Genomic DNA, 25829 nt, shown 5'->3' with positions numbered 1-25829 from the left:
TCGAAGTAACTAATTATATATGCTGAGAAACAAATCCTTATGACTTTTGAATCACAGGAGTTTTTACAAGTAGTCCATCTGTTAATTTGTGCAGCAACATAGAAAATTAGATCTTTTAGTGTTGTAAAAAAATTACAAAATGCATTACAAACTTGTTTATATTCATTTTTGTTACTTTTTTATGACTCGGACACAAATTTAGGGGAGAGGTATTCAGACCCAGTAAAGATCTACCTTGAACAAGTTTTAAAATAGCGTAAGGCCCAAGCCACATCTTGAATTTAAGGTATTGAAGATAGGCAAAAGTGAAAAATAAAATAAAAAGGGGCTCCAGATGTCAATCTTTTTGCTGCTTTTAGTTTTTTTTTCTTTTCCCAATAATTAATTAACATACAGTAGTAGCACAGTAGCCAGTTCTTATGCCAAGAGCTTGTCCAAACAGACAAAAGCACTTCCATCCAAAAGTGGCACAAAATGACGTAATATGCAAAAAGGTGACAACAAAATAAAATACTGACTTTGTGCCATCCCTGATATTTTCTAAATGTACCCTACCCTCAAAATGTACCCTTCCAAAAGCTGATTCAGAGGGTGGGAAAATTTGAGCCTCAAAATTCTCTTTTTGCGGTCGTCTGACCCCATCCCATGGAACAAATCTTCGGTCTTTTATTTATGAGAGTCGGACCCAAATACACTTTTCAGCCCATAAACTAGTATAATCTAAGATATACAGACAGGTAAGCAAGGGTTTCCTGTTATGCAGGAAATGCATAATTAAAGGAAAATTATTATTATTATTCAAATTAACCCTAATACAGCAATTATGCCTAACTCAAATTAAATTAAAAAGTTTCAAACTTCATACAACTCCTTTATACAAAATCTTTACAAGGTATTAGCTATCAGTAACATCTTGATAGATATAGCTTGTATTTAGCTTGAAAAAAAATCTGTGTTAAGTAAAAACTACATTTTATTTCTTTTTATGGTCCAAAACATATATTTTATTTCGTTTAAATGGCTAAATTTTATGTCGTATATAATTTTGGAAGAAAAAACAACAAAAAACTTTGTTTATAGTTACATTTTTTAATGCAGAATCTAATAACTTTCAACAAACTACTTGATTATGAGAGAGATGATATGCATGACCAATGCTTGTAGCCTGCCACTGGAATGGAATTCGTTTTACTCGCATACAATTGAGCTTTACATTATTATTCCCATTTGCCCAATGTGAAAGAACTACCTTGATAGAAGGCGCCCACAGTATTGTCGTTTGAGATGCAGCTACACTGATAAAACTAAATTCGAAGGGTTTTCTTTCTTGTTTCTTTTGCCGTGTGTTTATTTTAGAAAAGGGCCTTCAAATATTTAAAAAATAAATATGTAAAGAAGAAAAACACAACAAAAGAAAAAACAACAGAAAACTTTGTATATATTTTCATTTTTTAATACAGAATCTAATAACTTTCAGCAAACTACTTGATTATGAGAGAGATGATATGCATGACCAATGCTTGTAGTCTGCCACTGGAATGGAATTCGTTTTATTCGCATACAATTGAGCTTTACATTATTATTCCCATTTGTCCAATGTGAAAGAACAACCTTAATAAAATTAAATTCGAAGTTGTTTTTTCTTGTTTCTTTTCCCGTATGTTTATTTTAGAAAGGGATCTTCAAATATTTAAAAAATAAATATCTAAAGAACAATTCACCAACATTGCCATCTGTTTTACAAATTACTATTCCCTTTTCAAATGCTCAGTCTTACTTTATGTGGGTTTTTTGGTATTATGAGAAAGATTTCAGGAATATAAAAATGACTTCTCAAGTACTTAATCCCACCTAAAAATTTCTAGGCGTATGTTTTGCCACCCCTATTTTTACTTTAATCTTGTGGGTTTATTTTTCCAAATAAAGCTCTCCATATCTCTTGCGAAAAGACCCGAAAGACCAGAATCATTTTGTTTAGGCGTGTCAAAACAAAGGAAATAAATTTAAAAAAAAATTATATCGAAATAAACTAATTTAAATACCTTATAAGTAGCACTAACGGTACCAAGCATGAAGCTTTCAGCCACTGTGAACAATCCAAGGAGGATGAAATTCCAAGGAAACTTTCTCCTCATACCGTCACAGCAAGCCAAAGTAAGCATGGTCACCATGACCACCGCAAAGGCTACCCAGACTAAGTATGAATTCCTTAACGTCCATTGCCTCACTCCTTCATTGTATACAAACAATGAGATAAAGCCAAGGGAAACAAGAAGTTGGCACATTAGGAATTGCAAACACCTTCCTGCAAACAGCAAAATGTAATCCATATTCTTTTTTGTCAATAAATCAAAAAGTCTAAACATAAATTTATATTCAGGATACCATAAAAAAAATTATAGTGATAATTAAGAATACGTACGGCAAACTCAAAAGCAGAATACTTATCACTGACGAATTTTCAATCTCCTCTAGCGTCCTTCAAGTCTGTAGTATGCTGAGAATCCTGTTCAATCTGTTTCTGCCTGCCGTACTGTTATTCGTGTCAGTCAAATATAGGGTCAAAATAGGAGGAATTCCAGCTGAGGGCGGGATATGTTGACAGTGTCGATCTGATGACTACAACTGCTGCAAACCCCCCAAAGACCGAAGCACTCGATCACTTTATCTACCATGGAGGCCTCCTGTCTGCTGACAACTGTTATACCGTCAATTTTGAATGCCTACTAGCTCTCACTAACTCTAGCTTTAGTAGAGTATCGAAAATATGGAAGCACGGCTACCTTTCAAACCAGCTAAAGATCTGATTTTTCAACAGTCTGGTTTTACCGTTTATTACGCATTAGTGTGAGATCTTGAGATCATCTTGACAACGAAGAACGAACGCAATATCCTTATGTTTAACAGCAGGAATCTTACGGTACAATCCCGAATAAAATCAAATGGCAGCAAGAGCGGTGGATTGGGCACGTCAAAGAATGACCCCTGTCGTTTCCCGAAAACAAACTCGAAGGAATAATAGTTGGACGACGACAATAGGAAGACCATGGAACAGGTGAGTCAAAAGACTTTGACCATTAACACATTATAAGGTTATTCAGAAAAGGATAGATTTTCATATCGAGCTCTTTCAGAAGGAAAGGGCCAAATTTAATTACATCCAGATACATAGGCCTTGACTAAACAGGATATTGAGGCTATTTTCTGTATTTATACTATAAAAGCTTTTGCCAGTGCTGACCATAATATTTTATTGGTTAAGCTTAAGAACGCAGAAATACCTTTCAATAGTCTAAAACTGAAAGCTTCATTTCTTGAAGGAAGAACGTAAAGAGTACGAGTGGAGACAATCTTGTCTGATAAGATGGTAGTAAAGTGTTGTGTGCTAAAAGGTTCTGTGCTGGGACCCTATTATTTCTTGTACATATTAATGGTCTTAATGGATCTATCAAACAGCTGTAAATACTACAGTACAATGGGGCCCAGGTACGGGTAATACTTCCAAGTTTTGCTGATGGTACTCAGCTAACAATGGCTGCAAAAACAGAAGCTGATTTGAAGAATAGCATGAAGCAAGGGATGGTGATAATGGAAAGATGGATGCGAGTGAACAATTTTTGTTAAACAAAAGAAAGCAATGTTCATGTTACATGGGAGAAGTGCAAATTACTGTCCTAGGGTTGAAGAAATTTAGTTAGAAAGTGAAAGTATAGTTCTACTGTTTATTGGTTAAATTTCATGTAAATTTGTTTATGTATAATTTAGTATCTAATTTATTACCTGTATATTTTCCGGATTTATATACGAAAAGGGGATATAATTATGAAACTGGATAGGTTTAATTGATTGGAACACTTATTCCTATGACTACCACATCTAAGTTTTCATTGCGTATACAATCCCTGAAGTCTGGAACAGGCTTTCAGCAGAAGTAAAAGGTAAGCTCACCTTTAAGGAATTCCGTGCTTCTTTGTCATGTATTTGTTTTAACCAATGTTCTAGAGACGGATTGAGTTATTGATTTTCGAGTGAGTTGATGCTTGTTAATCCACAAGACTTAAAAGAGTGCGTGTCATTCAAAAACCTAATATGCCAGCTTACGTTACCTATTTATAACGTCAAATCTGGATCTTGTATGTTAGACATATTTTTAAAAGACACACAACAGGAAAAAATACCTGATTCGTGCGAAGCCTTGATGGGAAGTACTAAACGAGAAATTTTCATACACCTTAGAAATGATCTTTGGCTATTTTCTGTTCCAAAAGAAACTGTTGAAACTTTGTCTTGTTATAATAATACAGAAAGAATCGATCCAAGTTACTGGACCGAATTGCTATTACAAGATGTGGGTACGATAACAATAAAACAAGGATGTTGACTTGTAACTAAAGAGACAACTGTTCAAACGCCGTTAATAACAACGAGCACAAATATAATAAGTCCTAAAATAATCACGTTTAAGGCAATCAACCTGTCGTACACTATTCCCAATATAGAAAGCGAGGAAATGAAAACCTCAATATGGTCCAAAATAGAAAAGAATGAAGGAACATTACCACTTACAAAATAAGAGAAGCATTAGACTCCCAGATTCCCCTATTTACAAATGAAGACCAAAGATTAACGTACGTGGAAAATAGATACGGACTATTCTCAACCAATTTTTGGTGGAACATCCTACTGACCGTATGTTTCGTATTCGCGATTTCCTTGAATATGAGAACCTTACTGACTTTTAATTATAGAAGGATTTTGAGACTAAAAAGGAAAAAACCAAAGGAAGAACACGAGGAAACGGCTTAAATGAAGAAGTTAAACCCGGAACCCCATGAAAACGTCTAAGCCAAGAAAAAGGGAAGACATTAGAAAACGAGTGGGTATAGAGGTCTCCACTCGTCCTTGCTAAGTCTAGTTCGCTCATTGTAAGTGTTGTTTACGTAAAACCGTGTGGTTACGACACAGCAACATGCGTCTCTTAAACAGCACGGACGTGCGTGAACAATGAAGGCATGAAATATGTTGTAAAGTGAGACCTCAAACTAAATGATGTAGCGTAACTTATGTTCAAATAGTTATTTTAAATATACTGTAGAATTAAATAAGTGTTGAAAGAAATTAAAATAAAGTTTGTGTAATAGCGTATACTAAGGAGCATAATAAGAAACCTTACTTAAAGTTAAATGAATTAATCTTTTATATCGTCGTTATTCTATAACAACTTAAAAGAAATTACTATGTTTTAGATTTCCCAATTGAAATTCTATATATTTGAGACAAATATGACAATAACGTCGTTTTTATAAAATCAATATATGTGTAATAATATTAATATATTTTTTTAACATTGTCTTGAAGCGCAACATTTACCATAAATGTACTGAATCTTACTGCTTATTTTGTATTAAGACAACTCGTTTTAAAGAAAGTTTGATTCTGCCTCTTTATTTTTATTACAGGAATTGGAATGACCTACCGAAAATCATTCATTACAATACGTAGTCCAGTGCAGATACAACCTAATAGCATCTTTTTTCATCATCCCTCAACCAACGAAGAGTACTCACCATAAATTACAGGCAACAAAGCTAGGACGAAAATTACGGTTACCTTTTTGATCGTCGTTCCTCGATCACAAAGCATATTATGTATCAGGTAACACTATCTAATAAATCCCAGTATCCAGTGCATTATCGAACTATATAAACACATCAAACCTGAGAACTCCATCGACCAGTACAAGATATAAGTACATAAATATCACCCTTGATAATCGTTATGGACCAATGCACCATGTAAGTGTATAGTTAGGATATTTGATTAACCTAAATTATCTATGTGTCGCATATTTAAGTGTTGAATCTCTTTCGACCATTTTTTGGGATCAATCCTAACAACGCAATCGAATGCGAATAGTTGCCATCTATTTTATCCTATGAAGATCACGAGACAAATTTAAAAAAACAGACTTAGAATCCGGCAAGTGAATTACAGAAAGCAAAAGTAAATCCTGTGACTAACTCTTCAATGACAATATACTCCTTCCACAAGTTAGAGAAAATATGTTGAAGGACTCACTAAAGTCTGATGTCGACCCATTCCAAATCCAAACATCAATTCCCCTGTGATTAGCCAAGGAATCACCGCAAAAGCTAATAGATACAAGCCATGCACGAACAATTTTAAAAGAGAACTATAATCTCTAAGTGCACGGACGAACAATTTTATACGAGAAATACATTCTCTATGTGCTTCAAAATAGCCCAAGAATGAAATGCTAAGAAGAGAGTCAACCCATCTATTACCGGCGCGATCCCAGTGTTCAACCCCTTAACGATAAAGCACCTTATGAACTATCCAAAAACAGCAGGTGAGAATGAACTCTGATAGCAAAATTCCACACACCTGTAGTTGGAAGTATCATTTCCCGTTTGATAATTAGAGAAAGCACTTCGTCTAAGATGAACCCAACCATGTTCGAACTATTCTGTGAAGAAACTATATTGTAAGTGTTTTTTAGATTTTTCCCAAGACGAAAAGAGTGAATGACCATAATTTACAACAAAAGGAGTGAGTACGCTAAGAGACACGTAAGCTGGTGAATTGGGTGTGAATTTAAACATGTCACATTTTATTAATTTTGATAAATTAACAATTTCGATAACTTATTATCAAAATTATGTAAAGAACAAACCCAGTGAAAATTTTTTAATGATTACCAGTGAATGTAGTGAACATATTATTATATGCTTCAAATCATTCATATATATATGTATATATATATATATATATATATATATATATATATATATATATATATATATATATATATATATATATATATATATATATATATATATATATATATATATATATATATATATATATATATATATATATATGTATTGCTAGTTACTTAGATAGAGTTAATGTAAAATCGATGTATTTCCCCATTAATTTAGCGTAGATAGGAAGCATAATTATCCTATAGTTAGCGAAGGAAAAAAACTTGTAAAAGGTGAATTCTCAAAAAAAATCTTGTAGTAATAGTAGAATAGTCCCAACCACATAAAACATTTCCCATGATAATGTTTGATACAGTGATACAGTACAGTTGGAAATGTAGGAGTCATCAGTGTTAGATGTAGAAAAAACAAAAAAAAATCTTTAGAAAAGTAGCTAGGCTGTAACCATAGATAATCTTAGTCCGGTGGAGGAACATTGGAAAAGGGTATATAATAAAATAAGAAAAGTAATACAGAAATTTTTTTAAGCACTCCTGATTAAGATTAAATAAAAGTATAAAATAATACAATGTCAATTAAAATGACGTTAGACAAATAGTAAATAAATCGTGAGTATTTCAAAAACCCAAGGACAAGCAAGTCCTAATGACGGGACGTCATTAAAAAATGGGAAGGGTAATATATACCGTGAGTAATATGTGATATATTTAAAATATAAAAAAGAAAATAAAATTGTTTCCTCCTGAGGATACTTCCGTTAAATGCCTCGTAGCATTCCAGACGTTTTGAAGTTTGGAAAAGCTAACGGTCGAATTACGACACTAATCAAGGAAGACGTTTTTGAATTTCGCGAAAATACTTGGCAATAAAAAATCACGAGACAATGTCTTATACAGGAAGTTTCAAGTTATCATAGGAATATGAATGTCTAATCATCAAAATATTGAAAATAAATTATTGGACGGGCATATAGGCTCGACTCCTAAAATACTTATCCCTGTAATGTTGTGCTTTATTTGTGTAGATTTATTTTTATTTTAGTTCTTAGTTCAGGATTGCTAAAGCTATTATATAAACTGCAAAAATATTTATGGTGTCAGAGCAGTAATTTTAATTTTTTAATTAAAACTAGAATAATACCTGAAAATTTTAAAATTAGTTTCACTTATCACGTCATTTAAGAAGTAATAAGTGAATGCAATATTTATACACGTTTATCCGTCGACAAGATAATTTTAATTTATTTTAGTTCTCAGTTCAGGATTGCTAAAGTTATTGTGTAAACTGCAAAAATATTTGTGTTGTATGAGCAATAATTTTAATATTTTAATTCAAACTAGAAAAATACTAGAAAATTTCAAAATTAGTTTAATTTTCGTTTCGATTCAATTAACTCGTTATGTTACTTTATTTTATCTTTTAAGAGATACTTATCTAAATTTCTATTTAGAAATATGGTGTACAAAATTGTTATGATTAGGCATGGCGAAAGTATATGGAACAAAGAAAACAAATTTTGTGGCTGGTTTGATGCTCCCTTAACTGTAAAGGGCATTCAGGAGGCCCATGCTGCTGGCCGGATATTGAAAGAAAAAGGGTACCAATTTGATGCTGCTTATACATCAGTTTTGACTAGAGCCCAACATACACTGAAAATTATTCGTGAAGAAATTGAGCAGCCTACCCTTCCTTTTGAGATGACTTGGCGACTAAATGAACGACACTATGGGGGCTTGACTGGTCTTAATAAAGCAGAAACTGCTAGAATATATGGGGAGAAGCAGGTCCAAATATGGAGACGTGGTTTCGACAGCCCCCCACCACCACTTGAAAAGTCGAGTGAATTCTACAAGATTATAAATGAGGATCCAAGGTACAAAGGTGGACCTAGCAAAGAAGAACTTCCAAAGTTTGAGTCCTTGAAAATGACCATTGAAAGGACACTACCATTTTGGAACAAAGTTATTGTTCCTCAAATGAAGAAAGGAAAGCAAATCCTTATTGCTGCCCACGGAAATAGCTTAAGAGGTATTGTAAAACATTTGGATCAAATGTCTGATGAAGCTATTATGGAAATAAACTTGCCAACTGGAATACCTTTCGTTTATGAACTGGATAAAAATTTTAAACCGATTAAATCTATGCAATTTCTTGGTAATGAAGAAACCGTGTATAAGGCTATGAAAACGTCAACCCCAAAATCTCTAACAGGGAAGAAAAGGCCTTCGCCAGAAGATTCTATTCTGGATTCGAGTGGCGAATGCTTACGACAGGAATGTGAGAAAACAAATGCAGAAAATATCGTAAGAATTTTGGAGCTGTTGGAAACTTTACAATCAGACGTAAAAGAAATTAGAGAGTCCCTTCATAGCGTGAAGACTGATGTGCAAAATATACAAAAAACTGTTCGTGAATTGGGAGAAAGATGTAAGCGTGTGGAAGGTGATGCAAGAGAAACAAATAATCGGGTAGATACTTTGAAGTCTAAGATGGAAATTTAGGATAAACTCGTGAATGATTTATTTGCACAAGTTACATAATTAAAAAATCAGTCTCTTGTGTTGCAGCATATGGAAAGAAAAGACAACATACTGTTTTGGAATGTGAGGACTGATTCATTGTCAGATGCAAAAAATACCATTAAAAGAGTGCTGAATGAGGGATTAGAAATGGAAGTGAAGAATATTCCTCCATTTTCAGTGGTACATGAAGCGAGTAACTTTATCAAAATCAAAGTTACTGATTATAAGGACCAATACGGCATATTCAAAAATGCAAAGAAGTTAAGAGGAAAGGACTTGCAGTTTGGAAAACCAGTTTTTATTAGGGATGATGTTAGTAGAGAGATGCGCCAAATTAGAAAGGAATTGGTGGTGAAAAGAAAATATTTGATGGAGAGAGGTTTTGAGTACTGGATACCACCCGTGGTACCGCCGGTTCTTTCTATTAAATCTGCAGGTAATGTTGAAAAGGTTGAATGGTTCAAAGCGTTAAAAATGTAAATAGTGGTTTTGAGCTAGTTATTTATAGTGTTTGGAAAATTATTATTTTTTTTTTTTTTAGAGAATATATGACAAGTTATTAATCATGAAGGTCAGTAAATTTTGGTTTGCTTACAAATGAAGTTGTGAGCCATTATTAAGCCCACTGAGTTTTATGTTGGGAGTTGATATGCGTGTACAATCGACCAGTGTGTTTGTTTGTTTTCTTTAATTTTTGTTTCTTATGTCCGCTTTGACGGAATAAACTTTGTTATTTTTTTTGTATTTATCTAGGTCTAGATATATGCTTAGTAGATAATGATTTTTTTCGCCACCGCAACCCTCTACCGTCACATACATTAACTTTTATTGATGATGGGATGGTTAGAGATATCGTTTTACCTCCTGGGAACAGCAATGTCCTGCAACTTGAAAGTCGAAGGGTTGATTTTTCCAGCCAGTTTAATGAAAGAATAAATATAAATTTAGATATTAATGCTACTGAGATTTTCACAAATGAACCATCGAGGTATAATTTTAAGGAAGGGACACTACCATTGCATTCTGATAGGGGCCTTTTTGTCTTAACATTTTTCATTTGAATTATCAGGGATTGAGTTCTGTGCATAATTTTTTATCGGAAATAATAAATGCTAATGTCTTTCAGGTGATCGCTTTAACTCAAACGCGGGTAAATGATAATAACTCGCAATTACTACATATCCCTGGTTATAATTTATATGTAAGGAATCGCAAGTATTACCAACATGGAGGCCTAGCAGCTTACATTCAGGCTGATTATAAGGTTTCAATAAGAGAAGATCTTACAATACATAGAGAGAAAGTTTGCGAGTGTTTTGTTTTACATATAACTAGAGAATTTGAATTTTTGTATTGTTGTAGTATATAGACCTCCACAGAGCCTGCTCCAAGACTTTATGGACCTATTTGAAGAACAATTAATGAAACTTCTGATTAACTCTATGCAATGTTTTATTATGGGGGACTTTAATCTTGAACTTATAGATCAGTCATCTGCTATCACTGAATTTATTAATAGAAGTTTATCTAATGGGTTTCATCCTTGTATAAACGGACAAGGCGGTTCTAATGGTGTACTTTTTGTTTTGATCTGACTCCTTTGTTAGGAACTATGGGTTTTTATATTTCTTAACATTGGACGTGATTGTCTCTTACTAGGTCGCTAGCTATCTTACTAGGTTGCTAGCTACCGCTGTAACCCGGATTAATTATTATAAAACCTGATTACAAACAGGAACACGCCTACAGCTTTTTCTACTTTGAAATAGTAAGAAACGAACCTCAAGCAATCAAGTAGCTAACTAAGTCCAGTGTATGCAATGGTTTGTTATTTCAATGATCGTCCTTTAATGTAACAGCAACCCGGATCAATTAACATTGACATGGGTTAGAGGTCGTTCTTTACTATAATTTTGTTACTATATACTATATATTACCTAAACTATAGTTAAGTGGCCTATAAATTTAGTATAGGCAAAAGGTCGTTCTTTATTATAACGATTAAGCCAAAAAAGAAAATTTTGGTTCCAGGAGTTTCGGTTACTATTGAGACAAGTAGCTATTATTACTATAGAGTTCATTACCATGAACTGTTTGATTGCTTCAAAATTGAAATATCTTTGAAAAGACTGCAGCATGAAAACACATCAAAAATGCAATTTTTTTTACAAAATTGATTCTACTTTAAAAAGTATTTTATTTTTAATTACAAAAGTGACTAGATGTTGCAATTTCCTTTAAAATGAGCTATTATACAGCTCTCTATGATTTTCCAGTGCCCAGCTAGCTGAGAAGAAAAATCAAGCGGAAAGAAAAAATATCCCGTTTGTGGAGAATAACGTAGTAAAAGTCAATTTTCTTGATTTTCAAGCCAATATATTTTCTTTGTTATTCAAGCCAAAGGGCGGTAAGTTTCCTTAATTGGGGTTTCGGACAAGGTGGTTCTAATGGTATACTTTTTGTTTTGATCTGACTCTTTTTTTTAGGAGTTAGGGTTTTTATATTTCTTTACATTGGAGGTGATCGTCTCTTACTAGGTTGCTAGCTACCGCTGCAGCCCGGATCCCCCCAAAAATTACTGTGTTTTATATAATAATGGATAATTATGTATAAAAAGACCTAATTGACAAATCAGTTACTATGAGCGAGAGATCGTTCTTTACTGTAAAAAGTAAAACTAATTATAAAATTTTCATGTATTTTTGTTGTTTAAATTAAGAAATTACTATTACTGATTACGCATCATAGATATTTTTGTAGTTTACATAATAATTTTAGCGATTAAGCCAAAAAAGAAAATTTTGGTTCCAGGAGTTTCGGTTACTATTGAGACAATAAGCTATTATTACTATAGAGTTCATTACCATGAACTGTTTGATTGCTTCAAAATTGAAATATCTTTGAAAAGACTGCAGCATGAAAATACATCAAAAATGTTTTTTTTTTTGACAAAATTAATTCTACTTTAAAAAGTATTTTATTTTTAATTACAAAAGTGACTAGATGTTGCAATTTCCTTTAAAATGAGCTATTATACAGCTCTCTATGATTTTCCAGTGCGCAGCTGGCTGAGAAGAAAAATCAAGCGGAAAGAAAAAAATATCCTGTTTGTGGAGAATAACGTGGTAAAAGTCAATTTTCTTGATTTTCAAGCCAATATATTTTCTTTGTTATTCAAGCCAAAGGGCGGAAAGTTTCCTTAATAGGGGTTTCGGACAAGGTGGTTCTAATGGTATACTTTTTGTTTTGATCTGACTCTTTTTTTAGGAGTTAGGGGTTTTATATTTCTTTACATTGGAGGTGATCGTCTCTTACTAGGCTGCTAGCTACCGCTGGAACCCGGATATTGGCGACAGATCGTTCTTTACTGTAATTTAACACAAACTTCATTAATAGGATATTTTAATATATTCTATACGGTCTAGAGGTTGGGATAGCTCTCACCAAGTTGGCTTGAGTTCAATTTCCGTATGAGAAATTTTTTCTAATGATGATTTCTTAAGGAACATAATTAAAATCTCTTAATGTAATAAAAACAATTTGTTTTAATTACAGAAAGTTTTTGACCCTAATAGTTTCCTTTAAAATGAGCCATTGAACAACTCTCTACGATGTTCCAGTGCGAAGCTATCTGTTGAATTACTAACCTATACTATAATTAAGTGGCTTAAAAAATTTAGTATAGGTAAGAGGTCGTTCTTCATTATAAATTTCAGACAAGGTAATTCTAATGATGTACTTTTGTTTTGATCTGACTCTATTTTTAGGAGTTTTGTTATATTTCTTAGCATTGGACTGATCGTCTCTTACTAGGTTGCTAGCTACTGCTGCAACCCAAATTCACATATATATTTATTTATGAGAGGCAGCCTGGCCGAGTGGTCCAAGGCACTGGTGTTAGCCACCAGTCTCTTTGGAGTCGTGGGTTCAAATCTTACCGCTGGTATACGATTATGTTTGAAAGACTGGAGTGTGAAAAGACATCGAAAATGCAGTTTTTGGTGGAAAAATTTATTCTCTTTTAGAAATAATTTATTTTAGTTACAAAAGGTTTTTAACCCAATTAATTTCCTTTAATATGAGCTATTGAACAACCCTCTACGATGTTCCAGTGCCAAGCTATCTGTGGAAAAGAAAAAAAAAAAAAAGAAAAAAATATCTCGTTTAGGCAGAATGTTGTAGTAGCTGCCACTTTTCTTGATTTTCAAGCCAATATATTTCCCTTGCTGTTCAAGCCAAGGGACAGAAAGTTTCCTATACAGGGGTTTCGGACAAGGCGGTTCTAATGGTGTACTTTTTGTTTTGATCTGACTCCTTTGTTAGGAACTATGGGTTTTTATATTTCTTAACATTGGACGTGATCGTCTCTTACTAGGTTGCTAGCTACCGCTGCAACCCGGATGTTCTTTACTCTAATAATAATTGACAAACACCATTTTTGATAAGTTATATCGGTCCTTTATGTAATTTCTAATGATCGTCCTTTAATATAAATAAACTATGGACTAAAGTTCGTTCTTTAATGTAAAAATTCGATGATCGAGCCTTTATGTAACTCGGATTAAAAAATTATCATCATATCTTATATGTAACTTTTATTTTATAAGTCTTCGATAGTCTAATTGTAAGTATGCCCACTTGTTACCTTGGAGAAGGGTGTTCCATTCCCCGTTGGGGTGAAGTTTTAATATGTTGAATTAAAAGCACTATCTTTTCAATTTAAAATTTAAAAAAGAAACTTGTTTATTTACATTCTAGCTAAAATAATGAAGATAGTATGAATGAACCACAGTGTTCAGTTTGTTTAGACTTGAGTTCGTTTTTTAACTATAAATACAAACAGGAAAAAGCCTACGGCTTTTTCTTCTTTTAAATAGTAAGAGACGAAACTCAAACAATCAAGTAGCTAACTAAGTCCAATGTATGGAATGGTTTGTTATTTCAGTGATCGTCTTTTAATGTAATTCCCGGTGTGGGAAAATTTTTAACTCTATAATCTTCGAACATAAAGTAAGACAAAAGAAATTATTAGAAAAACCACAGCAGCTACTTGTTGATTCCAAAAACACTAGAATTACCACAAAATGACCTTAGTTTTCTTGCTCTGAACCACCTATCTATATAGCTAGTACAGTTCTCATGAAACTCACAGCAAGCAGCTTAATTAATCTTGCAGCATTTTAATTGACACTTTTCATCTCTTACTATCTCTTCGCTCTTGCTTCTATTTCGGGCATTTGTAGTGTTGATGCTTGTTGTAATTGTAGATACTGGTTCTTTAGTTATAAGTATATATGGTAGATTCCTTTGAGCACACTCATTGTTGTTACAAGATTCTGGTTGCTCTCTTCGTACACCTCCTCTTCCGTGGCTTTGCCCGACTGGACAATGTATTTTACTGCAGAGAAGCAAATTTTCAAAAGATCCTTGTCTAACATAAATACTTGACTTTTCTCTCTCAATTTTAACTTTTCCATACAACTGGTCTATTAAATACCTTTGCTTTTCTCTTTTCATGATACTATGCCTTGTTTTTGTGTAGTACTATTATCTTTAATTTACTTGAAGCTTGCTTGGATAAAGCCATTAATGTTTCAGCTTTGTAGTCTTACGGGTCCTTATATTATAAGAGACGAAACTCAAACAATCAAGTAGCTAACTAAGTCCAATGTATGGAATGGTTTGTTATTTCAGTGATTGTCTTTTAATGTAAAAATATAAATACTGTAATCTTAACTATAGTGAAGTTGCGTATGGAAGTTAGTATAGGGAAGAGTTTGATCTTTATTATATTCTAGCTAAAATAATGAAGATAATGTGAATGTACCACAGGGTTCAGTTTCTTTGGACTTGAGTTCGTTTTTTAACTATAAATACAAACAGGAAAAAGCCTACGGCTTTTTCTTCTTTTAAATAGTAAGAGATGAAACTCAAACAATCAATTAGTAGCTAACAAAGTCCAATGTATGGAATGGTTTGTTATTTCAGTGATTGTCTTTTAATGTAAATTTACTAACCTATACTATAGTTAAGTGGCCTATATAATTTAGTATAGGCAAGAGGTCGTTCTTTATTATAATCTAATGATGTACTTTTGTTTTGATCTGACTCTATTTTTAGGAGTTTTGTGTTTTTATATTTCTTAGCATTGGACTGATCGTCTATTACTAGGTTGCTAGCTACTGCTGCAACCCAAATTCATATATATATTTATTTATGAGAGGCAGCCTGGCCGAGTGGTCCAAGGCACTGGTGTTAGCCACCAGTCTCTTCAGAGGCGTGGGTTCAATTCTTACCGCTGGTATACGATTATGTTTGAAAGACTGCAGTGTGAAAAGACATCAAAATGCAGTTTTTGGTGGACAAATTTATTCTCTTTTAGAAATAATTTATTTTAGTTACTATAGATTTTCAACCCAATTAATTTCCTTTAAAATGAGCTATTGAACAACCCTCTACGATGTTCCAGTGCCAAGCTATCTCTGGATACAGAAAAAGAAAAAAAAGAAAAAAAGAAAAAAATATCCCGTTTAGGCAGAATGTTGTAGTAGCTGCCACTTTTCTTGATTTTCAAGCCAATATATTTCCCTTGCTGTTCAAGCCAAGGGACAGAAATTTTACTATGCAGGGGTTTCGGACAAGGCGGTTCTAATGGTGTACTTTTTGTTTTGATCTGACTCTTTTTTTAAGAACTATGGGTTTTTATATTTCTTAACATTGGACGTGATCGTCTCTTACTAGGTTGCTAGCTACCGCTGCAACTCGGATTTAATTTAGAGTATTATGGTGTTTATAATGGCATTATAACGGCATAGTTATGTGAGGCAGCGTGGTCGAGCGGTTTAAGGTGCTGGTGTTAGCCACTCTTCAATTCGGAGGCATGGGATCGAATCCCACCCCTGACAGTATTTTATACCAAAGCTAATTATAATCTTGTTTTAGTTACTATGGACTGAAGTTCGTTCTTTACTATATGCAACCTGGAGTGTGATCTTCTCTTACTAGGTTGCTAGCTACCGCTGCAACCCGGATCTTCTTTGTTTGATGTGAAATTACAAACAGGAAAAAGCCTATGGCTTTTTCTTAATTGGAATAGTAAGAGACGACCTGGCTACAGACTATGATTATGACATCATTGATCACTCTTTAACAGGAAATGTTCTTTTCTAGGTTTTGGCCATCTCTACAGCCATGATACTGATGGAAATTACATAATCCCTATCTATGTTTCAGTTAACATGGGATAGGTTTCGTTCTTTATTGTATTTGCTTGATTAGTAGTTGGTAAAAACTTCATTAATCAGATATTTTAATATATTCTGCTTGGTCTAGTGGTTAGGATAGCTGGCTCTCACATAGATGGCTTTATTTTGGCTTTATTTAGTTTTTATACATTTTAAAATTGGACGTTATTGTCTCTTGCTAGGTTTCTAGCTACCACTGCTACTCGGATTGCTAGCTACCGCTGCAACCATAATCATATTTTTAATTTTACAACTTTAATTAACGTTGTTGTGCTGCAAGTGGCTAGAATAATCAACCATTAACGGAAAAGTTGGTGTTTCGAGGCCACCTGGGGTTGATTTCTTTTAGTTTGTAATTCAGCTATCAATAAAACCATGATATCAATGATAAATTAAAAAAATTCTATTTACAGTATCGATCCTTTATTAACTTTAAAATGAGCCATTGAACAACTCTCTATGGTGTTCCAATGCCAAGCTATCTGTGGAAAAGAAGAAAGAAAAAAAGATGCCATTTGTGAAGAATAACGTGGTTTAAGACAATTTTCTTGATTTTCAAGCCAATATACTTTTTTTTATTCGAGCCAAAGGACGTCTCATGCTAGGTTGCTAGCTACCGCTGCAACCCGGATTACTACTACTGCAACCACGTTATGTCATACAGTTAGGTATTTTAATTCATATGGGTCGTTCCCATATGAATTAGAGGTCGTTCTTTATTGTAATTGTAAAAAAAAAACTGATTCTATTTTAAAAATAATTTGTTTTAATTACAAAAGGTTTTTAACCCCATTAATTTCCCTTAAATTAGCCATTGAACAACTCTCTACGATGTTTCAGTGCCAAGCTATCTGTGGAATTACTAACCTATACTATAATTAAGTTGTGTATAAAATTTAGTATAGGAAAGAGGTCGTGTTTTATTATAAAAAACGATTTTTGGATTTTTGGGAGTGATGGAGTTTTATATTTCTTAACATTGAACGTGATCGTCTCTTACTAGGTTGCTAGCTACCGCTGCAACCCGGGTTTACTATGGGGCGTGATCGTCTCTTACTACGTTGCTAACTACCGCTGCAACCCGGATAGTGAAATATTATTCCAATGATAGTATTTTAATGTAGAATCAAATGTAACCTTTTATGACGTAATATATACCACAGACCTCTTTTCTTTTTCCCGTTGCATTAGTTACTATGAGATAGACTTCGGTCCTTACTGTAAAAAACAGGAAAAAGCCTACGGCTTTTTCTTCTTTAATAGTAAGAGACGAAACTCAAACAATCAAGTAGCAAATAACTAAGTCCAATGTATAGAATGGTTTGTTATTTCAGTTATCGTCTTTTAATGTAAATTTACTAACCTATACTATAGTTAAGTGGCCTATATAATTTAGTATAGGCAAGAGGTCGTTCTTTATTATAATTTTAGTTACAAAACGTTTTTAACCCAATTAATTTCCTTTAAAATGAGCTATTGAACAACCCTCTACGATGTTCCAGTGCCAAGCTATCTCTGGAAACAAAGAAAAGAGAAAAGAAAAAAAATATCCCGTTTAGGCAGAATGTTGTAGTAGCTGCCACTTTTCTTGATTTTCAAGCCAATATATTTCCCTTGCTGTTCAAGCCAAGGGACAGAAAGTTTCCTATACAGGGGTTTCGGACAAGGCGGTTCTAATGGTGTACTTTTTGTTTTGATCTGACTCCTCTGTTAGGAACTAGGGGGTTTTATATTTCTTGACATTGGAGGTGATCGTCTCTTACTAGGTTGCTAGCGACCGCTTCAACCCGGAAAGACATCAAAAATGCAGTTTTTGGTGGAAAAATTTATTCTCTTTTAGAAATAATTTATTTTAGTTACAAAAGGTTTTTAACCCACTTAATTTCCTTTAAAATGAGCTATTGAACAACCCTCTACGATGTTCCAGTGCCAAGCTATCTGTGGAAAAGAAAAAAGAAAAGAGAAAAAAATATCCCGTTTGGGGAGAATAACGTGGTTAAAGTCAATTTTCTTGATTTTCAAGCCAATATATTTCCCTTGCTGTTCAAGCCAAGGGACAGAAAGTTTCCTATACAGGGGTTTCGGACAAGGCGTTTCTAATGGTGTACTTTTTGTTTTGATCTGACTCCTTTGTTAGGAACTATGGGTTTATATATTTCTTAACATTGGACGTGATCGTCTCTTACTAGGTTGCTAGCTACCGCTGCAACCCGGATTCTAAACAAAACTTCTATTAATAACTACTACACCAGATCTTCTTGATTGACACGATTTATGATAACTTTATCGATCCTTTATTTAAAAACTGGAAAAATACCTGAAAATTTGAAAATTAGTTTAATTTTTTGTTAGGGTTTTGTTTAATTACAAGCCGACATATTTTCTTTGTTTTTAAGTAAAGAGACTCCGGGTTACAGCTGCCGCTACACTCCGGATACCGCTACAATCTGGATAGCTTCTAGCTACCCCTAGAACCACTGTATATTAGTTACTATGGGGAAGAGATCGTTCTTTACTGTAAATTCCAATATCCTATCAGTAATGTTACATAGCAAACATTCCCAGTGAAAGTGTTCTAATATTTATCAGTGGACGTGGCAAACATAATATTGTGTGTTTTAAATCGTTCTTATATGTAATTTTTCTATTCACGTCATAGCTCTAATATAAAACTATGACGACATTCAATATTTATCTAGTAGGGTTTCAGACAAGGTAATTCTAATGATGTACTTTCGTTTTGATTTGACTCTATTTTTAGGAGTTTTGTTATATTTCTTAGCATTGGACTGATCGTCTCTTACTAGATTGCTAGCTACTGCTGCAACCCAGATTCACATATATAGTTATTTATGAGAGGCAACCTGGCCGAGTGGTCTAAGGCACTGGTGTTGGCCACCAGTCTCTTCGGAGGCGTGGGTTCAAATCTTACCGCTGGTATACGATTATGTTTGAAAGACTGCAGTGTGAAAAGACATCAAAAATGCAGTTTTTGGTGGAAAAATTTATTCTCTTTTAGAAATAATTTATTTTAGTTACAAAAGGTTTTTAACCCAATTAATTTCCTTTAAAATGAGCTATTGAACAACCCTCTACGATGTTCCAGTGCCAAGCTATCTCTGGAAACAAAGAAAAGAGAAAAGAGAAAAAAAATATCCCGTTTAGGCAGAATGTTGTAGTAGCTGCCACTTTTCTTGATTTTCAAGCCAATATATTTCCCTTGCTGTTCAAGCCAAGGGACAGAAAGTTTCCTATACAGGGGTCTTGGACAAGGCGGTTCTAATGGTGTACTTTTTGTTCTGATCTGACTCCTTTTTTAGGAACTATGGGTTTTTATAATTCTTAACATTGGACGTGATCGTCTCTTACTAGGTTGCAAGCTACCGCTGCAACCCGGATCTCAATTTTTACTTCTTGATACACCTGGACGGTTGAATACCTTTGCTTTTGGTTTTTCTTATATTTGATGCGGTAATCTTCATCATTGTGATAACTCTCCTTGAACTTTTGTTTGGCTGTCTCAATTTTTGCCTGTCTATAATCTTCATCATTGTGATAACACATCTTGCTGTTTTGTTTTGCTCTCTCAATTATTACTTCTCGATACACCTGGTCGGTTGAATACCTTTGTTTTGCTCTCTCAATTTTTACTTCTTGATACGCCTGGTCAGTTGAATACCTTTGCTTTTCTCTTTTCAAGATATTATCTCTGTTGTTTGTGTAGTACTGTTTTTTCAAATTGCGTATAGCTTGCTTCGATCTAACCATTATTCTAATCAAGAATGAGAGAATTTACATCTTTGTCGTTCTTAAGTAGTACTACAAGATAAAGATTAATTAATTAATTTAAATAATAAGTTTATAATTAGAAAAATATTGGTGTATTAATTATTAGACAATATACCGATCTACGCGATTTAACATAGCGTATGAGTCTTATAGTTTCGGTGATGTCAAATACTAGATTGCACTACCATACGTTCTCTTACGCTTTACTACTTTTTTTTTGTACTTTTTTTTTTAATTATAAATCTACTTTTTACAAATATTTTTATATTGATTAAGATTGATAGGATCTTCCTTGATATAGACTTAGAGATACTCACCAATCATATATGAAACGGGACTGATCCAATTTTAATTAATAGGGCAAGAGGGATTAAAAACGAAAATGACTGATTTAGTGTACTCGCTAAAAAGATCATTGAGGCTACCGATTGAATTAAGAAATATTTTAGTCTATTTTCCTTTCTTTCTTAAATTATAATGGGGATAAATCTTAAAGAGTTTATTTCTATTCTAATCCACAAACCTAATCAGGAGTGGGCAGATACTATAAGGACGTAGGAAAAAAATAAGCATAATCATTTAATCATTTAAAGAGAGATTCCTCTATCATTGGGGTATGAGCCCAGTAGCTTAATTTAGCTTACTCTTTAGTTTAGCCAGGAGAGAAAGACTCCCCCCCCCCCGAGAACGCTTCAGTTATGAAGCAGGTTGGGGGAGGAGTTTTTCTCGGAGGCTAAACCAAAGCTTAACACATAGCTCTATCCAAATAGTACATAAGACCTATATCATGAAAAACTAAAATTTATGCCAACTATCATGAAAACTGCGGCACCTATCAAGATTAATTTACCAGTCATTTCAAGCGGACTTGTTGGCATAGGGGGGTTGAAATCCTCATTCTAGAAGTTTTTGGGAGCTAAAATTGGGATGAGTCGAATTTGGATTTCTCATACTTTAAGGGAGTATGTTGAACAGGGTCATTTTTTGGAATAAACTGAACAGACCCCTCATTAATGTTGAAAAAGTGACATACAAAATTCCCTAAACGTAATGTTTAAGCTGATTTTTAGTGATTTTAAGGGTTTTTGGATCCAAAATTTTAAACTAATTTATGTATATAGAACGTCATTTAAATCATACCTCAGTCAATATCTATTGACCGTATACCACTCTTGGTATGGGCCGTAGGAATCACAGCCGTCCTCTTACTCTTGTCTCTACCTGTATTGGCAGGGGCTATTACTACGTTGTTGACTGATCGTAATTTAAATACTTCTTTCTTTGATCCCGCAGGTGGTGGAGATCCTATTCTTTATCAACATCTATTTTGGTTCTTTGGTCACCCTGAAGTGTATATTCTAATCTTACCCGGATTTGGTATGGTTTCTCATATTATTAGTCAAGAAAGAGGGAAAAAGGAAGCATTTGGTACATTAGGTATAATTTATGCTATACTTGCTATCGGGATTCTTGGGTTTGTTGTCTGAGCCCACCATATATTCACTGTAGGTATAGATGTGGATACTCGAGCCTATTTCACTGCTGCGACTATAATTATCGCAATCCCCACTGGAATTAAGATTTTTAGATGGATCGGGACTCTTCACGGAACACGACTTACTATGACCCCATCTATACTCTGAGCCCTGGGGTTTGTCTTCTTATTTACTGTAGGTGATCTTACCGGAGTTGTCCTTTCGAATTCTGGAATTGATATCATACTCCACGATACTTATTACGTTGTTGCTCACTTCCACTACGTCTTGTCAATAGGAGCTGTATTTGCTATTATAGGGTGATTTGTGCATTGATTCCCTCTTATGACCGGGTTAAGAATGAATCAATTCCTTCTTAAGGTTTATTTCTTTATGATATTTTTAGGGGTAAACTTAACTTTTTTCTCACAAAGTTTCTCAGGTCTCGCAGGCATATCGCGCCTCTATGCAGATTATCCTGACACATATACCTCATGGAATGTAATTTCTTCGTTAGGAAGAATTATATCTATAGTTGCCACACTTATATTTATTTTTTGCGTCTGGGAAGCTATGATTACCAAACGAATTAATCTTTTTTCACTAAACTTAAGATCGAGTGTAGAGTGAAATCATCCCCACCCACCTGCTGACCACTCTTACGAAGAGATTACTATAATTTCTACATTTTAAAATGGCAGAAACGCGTATGCGTTGGATTTAAGCTCCAAAGATGGGGAGACCCCTTTAAAAATGTCTCAATGGTTTCAAATTGGTGTGCAAAATGGACATTCATCTCTCATAGATCAGCTTATTTTTTTTTCATGATCACGCCCTGTTTGTAGTAATTCTTATCGCTTCACTTGTTGGGTTTTTCTTAGCCGCGCTATTTTCCAATAATTTTCTTCATCGTTATCTCCTTGATGGACAAGCGATCGAAACGGTCTGAACTATTATCCCTGCTATTATTTTGGTAGCTATTGCCCTCCCCTCTATTCGTCTTCTTTACTTAATTGATGAGATTCATAACCCCGCCCTAACAATTAAAGTGACTGGACACCAATGATACTGATCTTATGAGTATTCTGATTTTGATGATGTTCAATTTGACTCTTACATGATCCCCTCAAATGAGCTCTCTTTTGGTATATATCGTCTGCTTGATGTTGATAATCGCCTCCCTGTTCTATATAATCAAGCTATTCGTATGATGATTACCTCAGATGATGTCCTTCACTCATGGGCCGTACCATCCTTAGGTATTAAAATAGATGCAGTCCCGGGTCGGCTTAATCAATCTAGACTCTTAGTGAATATACCTGGAGTATTTTATGGGCAATGCTCTGAAATTTGTGGCTCTGGTCATAGTTTTATGCCTATCGTAATTGAGGCTCTTAGAGAAAGAGATTTCCTGAAATGACTTGAATTACAAATTTCATAGGGTGGCTGAAATTTAAGCGGTAGCCTCTTAAGCTTTCTTATGGTAATTACCCCCTATGGAAATAGAGATTTAGTTTAATAATAAATATAAGGTTGTCAACTTTAAGAAGCCAATGGCAATCTCTTATCCCTCAAATACTACCCCTTCCTTGAATTACAATCTTTTATGCCTCCATGCTCCTCCTATAATGTATTATTACAAACAGGAAAAAGCCTACGGCTTTTTCTTCTTTGAAATAGTAAGAGACGAACCTCAAGGAATCAGGCAGCTAACTAAGTCCAATATAAGAAATTGTTTGTTCTTCGAATGATCATCTTTTAATTTGGCGTTTCTTACTAGGTTGCTAGCTACCACTTAAACCCAGATTATGTAATAGGTTGCTAGCTACCGCTGCAACCTAGATATTCTTATTTCTGCTACTATGGGCTAAGGTTCGTTCTTTCATGTAAAATCTGACTCCTTTGCTAGGAACTATGGGTTTTTATATTTCTTAACATTGGACGTGATCGTCTCTTACTAGGTTTCTAGCTACCGCTGCAACCCGGATTATATTTCTTAACATTGGACGTGATCGTCTCTTACTAGGTTGCTAGCTACCGCTTCAACCAGGATAACCTATACTATAATTAAGTGGCGTATAAAATTTAGTATAGGCAAGAGGTCGTTCTTTATTATAAAATTTGTTATTCTAGCAAAAGAGCGGTAAGTTTCCTCTATAGGGGTTTTAGACAAGGCGGTTCTAATGGTGTACTTTTTGTTTTGATCTGAATCTTTTTTAGAATTTAGGGGTTTTTATATTTCTTAACATTGGACGTGATCATCTCTTACTAGGTTGCTAGCTATCGCTGCAACCCGGACTTTACTATAACTACTGCTTGAACCCGGATTATAAATTACAAACAGGAAAAAGCCTACGGCTTTTTCTTCTTTGGAATAGCAAGAGACGATCCTCAAATAATCAGCCAACTAACTAGGTTTATAATTTGTTCTTTGACATAAACTTCATTAATCGTATATTTTAATATATCCTATATGGTCTAGAGGTCGGGATAATTCTCACCCAGTTGTCTTGAGTTCAATTTCCGTATGGGAAATTTTTTACTTATGATGATTTCTTATGATAATTTCTTGATGATTTTTTACTTATGATGATTTCTTATGATGATAACATAATTAAAATTTCTTAATGTAATAAAAATAATTTGTTTTAATTACAAAAGGTTTTTAACCCCATTAATTTCCTTTAAAATTAGTCATTGAACAACTCTCTAGGATGTTCCAGTGCCAAGCTATCTGTTCAACTACTACCTATACTATAATTATGTGGCGTATAAAATTTAGTATAGGCAAGAGGTCGTTCTTTATTATAATTATTTTTCCACACGTGGCAGTATCCGCTTTGCTGTTACAAGATATTTAACTTGGATATTCAAAATATATATGATGAGCGATAAGTAGCTCGTCTGTGAGAGAAAATGACATCATAGCCCAGATAAGTAACTGTCAGTGCAAACATTATGTCGCTCTTTATATTTATCAAAGACTCCCTAGTCTATTTCTATTTCAGATCTAAATTTGAAAACGAAAAATACCTTTACAACATCTAAAAATACAACAAATGAAATGAACTCGGGGCTGGAAGATTTTTCTTATGTTAATTTATTTCATCATATACCGACTCAAAAACAAATATATACAAGCCGTAGTAGCTCAAATGGTAGAGCTCTATATGTTGGTATGGAGGCTCCAGGCTCAAATCCTGGCTATGCCATTTATTTTATTGTAATTATTATTTTCATTTATGTCTTGTACCAGAAACTTTCTGAAAGCAAAAGACAAACACGTCTCATCATATAACTTTACCACGAACTGTTTGATTGGTTCAAAAATCAAATATCTTTGAAAAGACTGCAGTATGCAAAGACATCAAAAATGCAGTTTTTAGTTGAAAAATTTATTCTGTTTTAAAAATAATTTGTTTAAATTACAAAAGGTTTTTAACCCCATTAATTTCCTTTAAAATGAGCCATTGAATAACTCTCTACGAAGTTCCAGTGCCAAGTTATCTGTGGAAAAAAATATCCCGTTTAGGCAGAATGTTGTAGTAGCTGCCACTTTTCTTGATTTTCAAGCCAATATATTTCCCTTGCTGTTCAAGCCAAGGGAGGGAAAGTTTCCTATACAGGTGTTTCGGACAAGGCGGTTCTAATGGCGTACTTTTTGTTTTGATCTGGCTCTGTTTTTTAGGAGTTATGGGTTTTTATATTTCTTAACATTGGACGTGATCGTCTCTTACTAGGTTGCTAGTTACCGATGCAACCCGGATAATATGAGAGGCAGCGTGGACGACTGGTCCAAGGTTCTGGTGCTACCCACCAGTCTATTCTGAGGCGTGAGTTCAAATCTTACCGCTGGTATACGATTATGATTTATGTACAAAAATAAAATATCTTTGAAAAGACTACAGTATGAAAAGACATCAAAAATGCAGCTTTTAGTGGAAAAATTTATTTTCTTTTATAAATAACTTATTTTAGTTACAAAAGGTTTTTAACCCAATTAATTTCCTTTAAAATGAGCCATTGAACAACTCTCTACGATGGCAGTGGCAA

At 33.9% G+C, this 25829-nt stretch overlaps 1 pseudogene; it reads left to right on the top strand.

Annotated features, from left to right (window-relative positions):
• The first annotated feature begins 8140 nt into the window (after positions 1–8140).
• On the top strand, positions 8141–9247 carry LOC148944456 (phosphoglycerate mutase 1 pseudogene; annotated as a pseudogene).
• The last annotated feature ends 16582 nt before the right edge of the window (positions 9248–25829 follow it).

Source organism: Artemia sp. Qi Xiang Cuo, chromosome 14 (genome assembly GCF_049724085.1).
Source record: "Artemia sp. Qi Xiang Cuo chromosome 14, ASM4972408v1, whole genome shotgun sequence".
In the NCBI taxonomy this organism is placed as follows: Eukaryota; Metazoa; Arthropoda; class Branchiopoda; order Anostraca; family Artemiidae; genus Artemia; species Artemia sp. Qi Xiang Cuo.
This window is presented reverse-complemented; position numbering and strand designations above follow the sequence as displayed.